Genomic DNA, 12,214 nt, shown 5'->3' with positions numbered 1-12,214 from the left:
CGATCCCCCGGGGAGCAGGCTTAGCCAGCAGGTGGACATCCCCCAAGGGGTCCCAGACTGCGAGACGGCACAGGCCAGGCTGAGGGACCCCCACCCCCAAATGCACAAATTTTTGTGAACCGGGCCTCTAGTTTATTATAATGCCCATCCCCAGCTTCCAAGTATTGAAACTTTTGTTAATCTGAAAGTGTATTTGTATCACCTTTGTTTTGAAGAATATTTTTTATTGGATATAGAATTCAAGCTTATAAGTTGTCTAGTTTTGTTTTTCTTTTCTTTTTTAATTTCAGTACTTTACAGTTGTTGTTCCATTCTCTTCTGGCTTGCATTATTTCTGATAGAGCTGTTATTCTCGCTATTGTTCCTCGCCATGTAATATATCTTATCCTCTGTGGCTGTGTTTTTTTTTCTCTTTACCTTTGTTTTCAGTATTTAATATGTGCTTAAGGTTTTGTTTTTCTTGTAGTTATCTTATCGTTTTATTTAGCTCCTCAAATCTTGATAGTTAAAAAAGTATTTTGAAATAATAATTTGGAATATCATTACCTATTTTGTTCAAATATGATTCTATTGCCCTAATCTGTCTCTTCTCTTTTTTGGAGATTTCAGTTACATGTCTGATATATCATTTTATGTTGTCCCATAAAATGGCTCTATTTTTTTTTCTTTTAATTTTCTCTATGCTTCACTTTTAGACAGTTTCTATTTACCTTTCTTCAAGTCTACTGGTGGTTTTTTTTGTTTGTTTGTTTTGCAATTTTTAATCTGCTATTGATCTCATCCAGTGAATTTTTTCTTTCAGACATTGTATTTCCATTCTGGAATTTCTATTTGGTTCTTTTATAGTTTGTATTTATTTCTTGGGATTTGCTATTTGTTCACTTATTATGTCCATATTTTATTTAAATTATTAAAATTCTTTATAATAACCTTTTAAATTATTACTTGCTAATTCTAACATCTGTGTCATGTCTGTGTTCTACATTTTGTTTTATTTCTCATGGTTATTTATTTCCCTGCTTCTTTTATTGCCTATTAATTTCTGAATCTGTACTAGACATGGTAAATGCTGTGTTATTGGGAATTTGGCTTATATTATCACCCTTTGAGGATGTCTGGGTTGTGTTCTAGTAGGCCATTAAGTATCTGGACTTTCAGTTTGGTTTCAGGCTTTGTTGGGACAAATCTAAAGTAGCTTATATTATAGGCAACAGTTGCCATTCTTCTAAAGCATGACTTTTATAAAGTTTCCCCTGGATGATCTTGCTACTCAAGGAAGTCTATCCACTTTGAACAAAATTGAAAAATTTCAAAGTACTGTGTGACCTTTGAAATCTTCATTTATTTCTCCACTACCAGTAGGTATTCTCTGCTAGACCTCAGTGAGTTTCACTCTTTGGATGAGAATAGTATTTGACTAATGATTAAATAACTAATCTTTCTTTATAGAACAAACTATTCTCAGATTTTTTTTATGGCTAGATAAATTACTGGAATTTGTAGAGGGGCTTTTGAAATACTACTTAAAATGGGATGTATAAGCTGTTCTTTTAGGATTCATCAGAAAATGAAAGAGGATATATTTTCTATTATTTCTCTGACTTTAATTATATTGCTCTTGTACTTTTCCGTTTTTTACATTCCATCTGTTTGGGGTTTTGAACATTTGTTTCACATTCTATAGATTATTTTTATTTTTAATGTGTATATTTATCTTCATCTAAAATTTTTATTGGATTTTGAAGTCAATTTGTTTTAAGTACCTTTTTAAAAGAGCATTTGCCAACTTGTATTTGTCACCATAAATCAATTTAATTTCCTAAATATCCACATTTTTGCCACCACTTCACTAAATGCTGCAATACATTTTTATGTAAGAACCATGACAAATAAGAAATAATTTGGGTACTGTCCTTTCATTATAAAATTATGAGTTTGCAGCCCTTTCAGTTAAATCTACAGATTAAGAGGTTCCATTATTTTGAAGATGGCATAAAGCATGCATCTTTTCAAAAGCAGAATGCCAAAGGCAATGACTATAGATGTGCCACCTGAAGTTAAAAAATACTGGATTACTATATCAATTGGGATTTATCCTTTAGCAAGCAACAGTGTCATCTATTTGAAGTATAAAGCAGAATTTCTTTAAGAAATGTGGGAAACACAAAAAAAAAATTAACAATAACAACAAAAAACAACAACAGAATGATTAGGCATCATATCAAGAAATTTAAAGTTAAATAAATTTAGCTTTTCAGTTTTTCTCCTTTATTTAGTAATGAGTCTGTTTTTATCCATTGACATTGATGGGAAAAATCAAAATAAATTATTTACAAAGGAGCTTCTAGATTTTAGTAAGAACTATATTTGTTGATATTATTAGTTTAATTTTATTTAACCACTCTCACATTTCTCTTCTCTTCTTCCTTTCTTCTTTCCTATACATTTTCTTTTTTTCAGCCTCTTACCTGGCCTCTGCCAACTTTTTTACACCCTTACCCATTTAATTTATGTTCTTTTTTTATTTCCAGAGCACAAAACTGAAGATAAAAACTTCCAATTTAAAACATTTACTTTCTTAGTCTTGATAGAGACCTGTTTCCTTTCAATATTGAAATTAGAAATTCTTGGCTTTGTTATCTTTTTTCTATCTTACTTGTTCCTGACCCAGCCCCTCCATAATTATTCATATTTGTCCCAAATTTTTTTTTCTTTTTTTTTTCTTCTTCTTTTTTTTTTAATCTTTATTGTTCAGATTATTACATTTGTTCCTCTTTTTTCCCCCCATAACTCCCCTCCTTCCAGCTCCCACCCCACCCTCCACCCTCACTCCCCACCTACTGTGTTCATCCATAGGTGCATGATTTTTGTCCAGTCACTTCCCGCATCTCCCACACCCCTTTTCCCCCCAAGAATAGTCAGTCTATTCCCTTTCTATGTCCCTGATTCTATTATAATCACCAGTTCATTCTGTACATCAGGTTATTTATTCACTTGATTCTTAGATTCATTTGTTGATAGATGCATGTTTGTTGTTCATAATTTGTATCTTTACCTTTTTCTTCTTCTTCCTCTTCTTAAAGGATACCTTTCAGCATTTCATATAATACTGGTTTGGCGGTGATGAACTCCTTTAGCTTTTCCTTATCTGTGAAGCTCTTTATCTGACCTTCAATTCTGAATGATAGCTTTGCTGGATAAAGTAATCTTGGTTGTAGGTTCTTGGTATTTAGCACTTTGAATATTTCTTGCCATTCCCTTCTGGCCTGCAAAGTTTCTGTTGAGAAATCAGCTGACAGTCGTATGGGTATTCCCTTGTAGGTAATTGAGCCTCTTTCTCTTGCTGCTTTTAAGATTTTCTCTTTGTCTTTTGCTCTTGGCATTTTAATGATGATGTGTCTTGGTGTGGTCCTCTTTGGATTCCTTTTGTTTGGGGTTCTCTGCGCTTCTTGGACCTGTAAGTCCATTTCTTTCTCCAGAAGGGGGAAGTTTTCTGCCATTATTTCTTGAAATAGGTTTTCAATATCTTGCTGTCTCTCATCTTCTGGCACTCCAATAATTCTGATATTAGTGCGCTTGAAGCTGTCCCAGAGGCTCCTTACACTATCTTCACACTTTCGGATTCTTTTTTCATTTTGCTTTTCCAATTGGGTGTTTTTTGTCGAATCTTTGGTTTGATTCTTGTGCTCCTCTGGTCTGCTATTGGGTATAATATTCTTTATTTCAGTCCGTGTATGCTTACTTTCTAATTTCTTTATCGTAGCATCGAGGGTCTCATTAGTTTTCATGAGGCTCTGCACAAATTTATGGCAAGCCCTCAAAATTGCGATTCTTAGCTCCATATCCTCCATTTCTGTCATGTTTTTTTGTCTCCGCATCTTTTGTGCTTTCTTGGTGCACCCCCTTGTGGTCTCTGTGCACAGTCTTGTTCTAGCCAAGCCTTAATTGTTGTAGTTAACACTAGAGGGATTTGACCACCAGGCTGACTGGCTGTAGGAATCAGCTGTTTGGAAAGCGTCTGTCTTCTGGGGAGGCGCTAGTCCAGCCCTTGCCTGAGGCGATCGGCAAATGGCTCTGCGCAGGGTTTGGGCGGGGCGGGCTCAACAGGGCGGGGGGAGGGAGCAGCTATGGCCGCTCTCAGTTCGTCCCCAGGGGCTCTGCCTCTCTGTCCCAGAAACCGCTGCAAACCTTGGAGGGGCCGTAGCCAGACAGTCCCGCTTCTCCCGTTTGAGTCTGGGTCCCTAGAGACTCGCCTGGATCTGTAGCCCAGAGTCTGAGACTCACTCCTGAGTGAAAACGGCAACCGCGCCCTCAGCCACCAGCCTGCTTTGCGCGCGCACCGCCTCACCACCGCACCGCCGTACCTTTAAATTTTCCACACTGCGCCTCCTCTGTGCGTCGGAATGCTGTTGTTTTTGCTTCTAGTTGAAGAGTCTCTCCTCAGCCAGCCTTCCTGTGGTTCTGGTTGATGTCCGTTCCGACTTTTAGTTGTATTTTTTGAAGTGGTTGTTTATGGCGGCAGTCTCCGGTGTTTACCTATGCCGCCATCTTCGATTCTCAGGAAGGACTATTTGTCCCAAATTTATTTTCATGATCTTAATTCTGACAAATGAAATAATACAAACTTAAAATATAGCTCAATTTTATTGCATTGTTATTGTATTACTTAGGGTAGGCTGAATAGCTGTAAAAAATAGACGGAACTATACAAAGCTTTAATCTGATGGAAGTTTATTTCTTGTGGCTGTTTAAGTTGGAGGTATCTTCCATGTAATGATTCAAGGATGCAGGCTCCTTCCATCCTGTGACTTTGCCATACCCTACACCAGTGGTCAGCAAACTGCGGCTCACGAGCCACATGCGGCTCTTTGGCCCCTTGAGTGTGGCTCTTCCACAAAATACCACGTGCGGGTGCGCATGTACACTGCGATTGAAACTTCGTGGCCCATGCGCAGAAGTCAGTATTTTGTGGAAGAGCCACACTCAAGGGGCCAAAGAGCCGCATGTGGCTCGCGAGCCTAAGTTTGCCGACCACTGCTCACCCTTGATAAGTCAGCATGGTCAATGCAGGTTGACCTATCCAGGTCTCTTGGCAGAAGAGAAAAGAATATAACCGAGGGTCACTCACCTCTTAATGGTCTGGACCCAGAAGTGGCCCAAATCATATCTCTCATATTACACTTTGGCTGTGTGAGTAGTTAATTCTGATTAGGCCTGTATAATATGCCCACTACTTGTCCAGTTCCTACCAGAAGAACATGGAATGGGTTTTTCAGATGAAAAAAACAGTTCTGTTATTAAGGCAAAGGAAGCAATAATGGGCAAGATAACTGCAGATGTTTTATATACCTTAAAAGATTTCCCTTCCATGTTCATATACTATATCAATTGATTTTATTCTCACAAGTTGCTAAGGTAAGAAGCTGAGTGGGGCAAGTAAGGATATCTTTCCTTAGGAAATTTGTTCAACTTATGAAGATTTTGAATCACTTTTGAGTGATTTAAGGAAGATTTTTTTTAAATTTTACCCCAAATATGAGGTTAGTTGTAGGGATTAAGATCATGTACTCAAGCCTGGCCAGTGTGGCTCTATGGTTGAGTGTCAACTCATGAACCAGAAAGTTATAGTTTGATTCATGGTCAGAGCACATGCCCTAGTTGTGGGCTTGATCCCCAGTAGGGGGCATGCAGGAGGCAATTGATCAATGATTCTCTCTCATCATTGATGTTTCTATCCCTCTCTCCTCCCTCTCTCTTTCTCTCTCTGAAATATATATATATATATATATATATATATATATATATATATATTTTTATTTTTTTTTTAAAAAAGATCAGACACTCAAGAAATCACACTTCCTGGTTCAAAGACAGAATCCACTATGTCTTGTGTAATTTCTAAACCGTACAACTGCAGGCAAGTTAGCCTCTTTATGCATCAGGTTCTTCGACCATAAAATGGAGAGGATAATAGTCAAATTTCATAGTTTTTGTTCTGATAAATAATGCACATAAAAATGCTCAATAAAAATATAATGGTAATGGCCATTGCTATTAGAATTATCTTTTATTCTCTCACCTAAGTACATACATGTTTTACAGGTGTGAGCAATTTCTGGTTCTAAAAGAGAAAGCTCTTGAAAAATGTTGGAGCTTCAGGATAAAAAAGCCCTAGAAAACTGTAACATCATTTATTTAATTTCATGCCTTCTGCGCTTGATTTGCCTCCTGATGGTATTTCTATTTGTTTTTACAAAAGTCAACATTTCCCTGTTTCTCCTTATAAAATAAAGTTTTATGGAAGGCATGTAAACAGTATCTGAGACAAGTGGAATTAAATTCTGCAAAGTGTAGGATCAAAATAGAAAGAAAGGTATGAGCCTGATAACCATGGTTCACATGGAGGTTGAAATTTGCTAGCAAAGAAACCAAAACTAAGTAGGGAGGGAGGGACAGAGTGTTTAATAATTAGAGATTTCACAGTAGGGATCTAAAGTGAGGGTTCAAATTCATATGAATAAAAACATCATTTGGCTAAACTTTTGGTGATCAAGAAAGAGCTTCATTGGGTTTTATATTAGGTTTATTCACATTTCGCCTTGCTGTTTTCTCAATCAATCCTCCAGTGACTTGATACACCATGTCTAATTCTTCATAAATCAGCTCAACTTTAGAGAGATATTGACGGTGGCTTTGCCGACTCCATTGTTTTCCGTCAAGAGTTTTATTCGGCTTCAAAACAATTTGCCATGAACACCCTTGTTTGCTTGCCGCACTGGTCTTTGTTTCGGCTGAAAACTTTGATTTATAACTGTATATAATTGATGGCTGTGGGGTAGGGCGACTATAGCTCATGCTCCTCCTCTTTTAATCTAGCTTTGCCTAGAAATCCATGTAGAGGGGCATTCTCAAGGGAACCGGGCTGGGAAATTTCCCATATACCCAATGGGAGGCCATTAATCATGGTGAGGAGCGTGTTTGTGAAAGTAAAGAAAACAAAAGTCAGACCACCTCAAGATGGCTTATCAAAAGAATAGATGTTAAAGCAAATGTATTCATTGTGAGGCGTTTATTTAAAAAAAAAGAGTTGAGTTATTTGGTGAGCCAGCTATATTTGCTCCCCCAAAAGCAAAAGTTGACATTAGTACTACAAATTATTAATATTGAAAAGCTGTTGAGAGTCCCTGACAAGTGGCTCAGTCGCTGACTGGGGAGTAGTTGAAAGCTCTTTTTAAATAGCACACGTCTTTTTTTTTTTTTTCTAATAATGAAAAAAGAAAGAAAGTACTTTTTTTTTTTCTTTTTGGCAGCTTCATCACAATGTAGCTTGTGATACCTGTCATTCTAGTATTTGCTGAATTTAAGGTCATGCTCTCTGCTCATCCAGCCCCCTTTAGGTGCTACTTGTTCAAAAACAGTCAGTGAAATTCTCAGTTGTACATTTCTTCAAGATGCAAAGATTGATGGGAAGGTTCTGAAAGTAATTAGAGATTCTTCTCAAGGGTTGGAAAGACTAGAGTCAGCCCATTTTTTTCTCTGTCATATTCGTTGTGAAGATATCAGACTTTATAATTTGTCTTTGGTTTATTTTGGGTTTCCTCCATAAAATTTACCCTGCCAGCTAAAGATGTTTTGTGATATTTCAATAGCCTAATCAGAAAAAAATTAAGTATTATATATGTAAATAAATTATAATGCCAAATCGGAGTAATATATCACTAAATAGAGGAGATTTTAGGTGGTTTATTTACACAAAGTATTTTAGTGATTGAGAATGTTGATCCAGCAGGGATAAATAAAGGAAGTAACAAAGAAAATCAAAGGGAGTTGTAAGCACTGGTGGGGACTGGATCATATCCCACAAAAATATCTCAAATTATGTTGAAATACTGCTTAATATCAGTTAACTCTATTCGCTAAGTAAACAACACTTACCATTGAAGTGGCACTAAAGTGGTCTGAGGCAAGCATGCTGTAAGGCATTTTTTTTTAATTCACATACTGATGTAGGCATTATTTAAAGGTATTTGTTTTATTTTGCATTGTTTTATCTCAGGGAGATTCAGCAATAGCAAGCCAAGAACATTTTGAATTCATTTCCTCCTCTTTAAAGGAGTTTGAAGTGATAAATAGTTCCCATGTGAATGACGACGCTAAAGCCAGAATGGAAGAAGTATTTTTCACAGATTGTATTCCTGACGACGCTAAAGTCAGAATGGAAGAAGTATTTTTCACAGATTGTATTCCTTGTTAGATCAGAATCTTTTGAAATTAGAAGAAGGACAGCTCCCAGATGTTGGTACATTAGCACTCAGTGTGCCCACTTAATGGCACAAGAATCAATAGACCTCGGAGAACAGTTCCTTAGCATTGACCTAAGTGGGCTGTGACTTCAATGCAGGCCTGCTGATGTGACTTATCAGGAAAATATTCATTAACTAAACGACAGAACGCAGTAATTAAAATCCATAGCTGATCTGAATGAAAGCGCAAAATAACACGGACATGGAACAACTTGGAAGAATTAAAAATCCATTCCCTTGAAAGGGGTGAGAGACAAACTGATCTCACTTCCCATCAGAAAGAACTTGGCACCTTTGCATGTCATCAGAGAGCTTCATTCAAAATAAACCTTATAGAGATGAGAAGCATGCACTTGAGTGGGTTTTCGTTCTTTCTTGGGAAAAACAAGGATTGGAGGAAAGATTCTAATGTGTGTAGGATATTTTTAATCCTCTCCAATCTTCTGATATTTGCTCTTAGTTCTAACAGCTTTGCATTTCCATACCGGTATTTAAAAGACAACAACACACCAGTATGTAACTTATTTTTCACACATGCTCTAATCTTAAGAACTATTTCACTACCTATGTTCAGTGTGTAACTTCCTCTCTTAAAAAAAAAAAAATCCCATCACTTTATTCATAATCCCCTGTGCTCTTAAGAAGTTGAAGCTTCAGAACAAAATGTCATTCGGGAAGTTCTCCATTGAACCACCCACCCATTGTCTGATGCTGTCATCTAAATGTGGATGTTTTTGCCTTAGGGGATAAGATTTTTTATTAGACTTTTGGGATATAGCCCTTTAATATAGAGTCCATAAATCTACTTTCACTTCCTATATAAACAGTTCATATTAGGCAAAAATAAAATATTCATGATACTAAGGAGACAAAAATCCCCCTCCCCCAGCAATGATGTGGAATATTTTCATCGTAAGCAGAGAAAAATTTCAGAAACAGCCAATATGTGCTGAAATGAATAATTGCCGTGCGGTGTATCATCACCAGCATCGCTTGTTCAAGCTCACACTCCATTTTTCATGTGGGGGGAAGAGATGGTTTCCTTCAAGAAATGTTTAAAATAATCCACGATCTCCAAAGTACTACATACATATTATTAAAGTAAAATCTGAAGCCTGTTGGCTGTGTTCCAGAAAAACTGTGCTAGGTTAAATGACATAATGAACCATACTAGCTTTGCGTGCAATTATTTAATTGGGGAATAGATTTTTCTCTCGGTGTCCCTGGCAGTAGCAGCCATTTGATCTCAAGTCTTGGATTAAATGTTTCATCGGTAGTGCCTATTTAAGGATCTTTATGGAACAACAAGTCGGTCCCCTGGGCAGGCCCATGTCAACTACAATAAAGATATCCGCACAAGTGAGTGAAAGGCATTTTTTTTTTTTTTTTTTTTTGCAAGATGTAGGGAGAATCGAATGTGAGCACTGTGCTATGCGGACTGCTTTCTGAGGTATGAGGATGCACTGTCTCCTGATGGCAAAGGTTGGAAGCTGAGCTCAGCCTATCCTGGGATTTTTGTGATTTCTTTAGGAAAATGAATTCTCAAGCTCCTGCCCTCTTTCTAAGCACAGGTGAGTGCTTGTCGAAGAGGAGAAGGGCGCAGACTCTGTGACTTGCCTTTCTTTTCTAGGAAAGAGCTTAAACTGGACAGTTCACTGCCTTATGCCTTCGACAAAATCCACCATCTGTTTCGCATGGGCTAGATGCAAATTTTATAGGCTTCACGATTATCTCCTCGTTTGGTTTTAGTTTGGTTAGGTTTTCCCCCGCTTATCCTCTGAGTGGTTGTAGACATAAATGCACGCAGCTAAGTATGCCTGGAATATTTGTGGAGTGGGCGCTAAAAAGGCATTTGTCACATTAAAACAGTTGGATACGTTTAAAACCATTCTGGAAATTGAAATCTGAACATCTGTATATAGGAAAAAAAAAGGCAAACAATAAAATCTGTTGTTGCTACTATCAATAGCCGTGTAAAAAAGGTTTAATTTGAGGTTTATTTTTCCCTGTGTGATGCTGTGATCATGTTGTTGTGCTCTGAGTATTCTGCAAGCTATCTCAAAATTGATAAAAATGCATCCTGCGATGTGCTTGAATCAGAAGATGTATGGAGATTTATCTTCAGGATCTGGGGATGTGTTTGGGCATGCCGTTTCACCCAAATTAAGAAACCAATTGCGGCGCAATGTTCTTTTATAGACTTCTAGTATTTGAATAATTGAATGGCTGTGCTCTGCCTCACTATAGCTTAAGAGGCATCTTTTTGCGATTGGGGGGAAAGTGGAAACAAGTGCTTTTACAGCCCAGGCTCCAGGAATCTGCTGACGGGGCACTTAGGAGAGAGGAGGCGGTCCTGTCGGTTGCTTAGAAAAGTTCACAAAATCTTCATCCCATCTGTTAAGTGAAGGAAAAAAGTAACCAACCAAAAAGGTTGCAAACTATTGTGGTGTTTGAGTTTTTTTGAGAACAAGATGGCAAAGCAAATACTCCAGATGCCTTTTTTCTCGTAGTTTCAGTTAGGACTCTTTGTTCATTTGTTTGCCCAAGTTCTTTAAGAAGAAAGGGGGGAAAAAAGGAGGCTCTGTTTCTGAATAAAGTGTCTCTATTCTGCTAATTTGTAGGCAGGCATTCGTCCAGAATTTAGGGAAAATGGAAGTAAAAATGAGTTGTCTCTGACTTTCATGTTTGCTGTTGTTTCTAAGACCACCTCTCCTGGCGTGTGAGAAGGGCTGGCATCTCTGTTAACTCCAGCCCCAGCCCCAGGCCACCACTGAAGCCAGGCCATTACCTGGAAATTGTAATCTCGACTCAAATTACATGCTTGCTCCTTATCTTTTCCCCCAGAAAAGAATGTAAGACAACATTGACAATTGTGTAGAAGTTTTATGAATACCTTGTTTTGCAATGAAATATGTCTCTGAGAAGTGTGTTGTTGTGCTATTGGTTGTAGGGACATGCTTCCACTGAATGGAATCCCAAATCACAGTGTCACCTGAACCTGAGTTCTAGGTGTTGAGGGAAGATGGTTGAAGCACAGGTCATTTTTCCTTGTGCCCTGGTTCCATCTCTAATGTTAAGATAGGAGGTAGGAAGAGAGGACTGTGCCTACAGCTCAGAACAACTACATGGCGTTCTTTATAGCATTGCAGAGAAGTGGGAGAAAAGGGATTTTAAATTACAATATTCCAATTGACGTGTTCAATTAAATGGCATTCGGTCCTCACTTCGAGCACATGTGTGGCTCACAGTGGTATTGACTTTGGATTCGTCTCCTGTCATGGCCATCCCTTGCTCTAAACAGGTGGTAAATTAGAACTCCCTTGCTCATAGTAAACATGTTATTCTACATAAATTTTTTTTCTTTTTGCTACCTTCTCCACTGGAAGATTAGGTTTTACTTGTTTCAGTTTTAGTTCTGTGATTTAGCACTACTGAAAACTCGCGCAGATTTTTCTCCTTTTATGCAAGTATCTGGACTGGAATAGATTTTGGTTTGTTTTGTTTCCACTTTAATTTTTATTGGTGAAAGGAAGGAAGGATATTTCTCAGGACCCAGGTGATGTCAGGGTTCCTGGTCTATGGGTAGCAAGGGTATAAGACACCCTCTATGAATTTACAGGCTCTGAGTGAACTTGCACAAATAACAAAGGACAAACTGTGAGGAAGGAGACATTTAGCTAACATTGATCATGAGATGGTCCCTGATCTTTATGATACCCTCTATCTGGGTTGAGAGATAGGCATATAAACCATTAATTGCATTGGAGTGAGACAGATAAAACTTTGTTCCAAGATGGCAGTGGCACCAAAGAGAGGAAGTAGCTTTGCATGTGTAAGTCAAGGAGCCATCACAGAAGTGAGTGACCTTGTTCATCTGGGTCTTAAAAGATGAGAGGTTTCCAAGCTGATGA

General features: G+C 37.8%; 1 protein-coding gene across 3 annotated transcripts in view; it reads left to right on the top strand.

Annotated features, from left to right (window-relative positions):
* The window catches only part of RARB (retinoic acid receptor beta), an 851,244-nt gene that overhangs the window by 413,769 nt on the left and 425,261 nt on the right, over nt 1-12,214 (top strand). Inside the window, exon 1 of one of the 3 annotated variants that reach the window (XM_070433309.1) lies at nt 9,850-9,874. The exons of the other annotated variants lie outside the window; for them this stretch is intronic. The gene's annotated coding sequence lies outside the window, so the exon portion shown is untranslated. Of the gene's footprint in view, nt 1-9,849; nt 9,875-12,214 lie in introns of those variants that run through there. 3 annotated transcript variants of the gene reach the window in all.

Source organism: Myotis yumanensis, unplaced genomic scaffold, assembly GCF_028538775.1.
Source record: "Myotis yumanensis isolate MYYU_CA2020_CCGP unplaced genomic scaffold, mMyoYum1.0.hap1 SCAF_14, whole genome shotgun sequence".
In the NCBI taxonomy this organism is placed as follows: domain Eukaryota; kingdom Metazoa; phylum Chordata; class Mammalia; order Chiroptera; family Vespertilionidae; genus Myotis; species Myotis yumanensis.
This window is presented reverse-complemented; position numbering and strand designations above follow the sequence as displayed.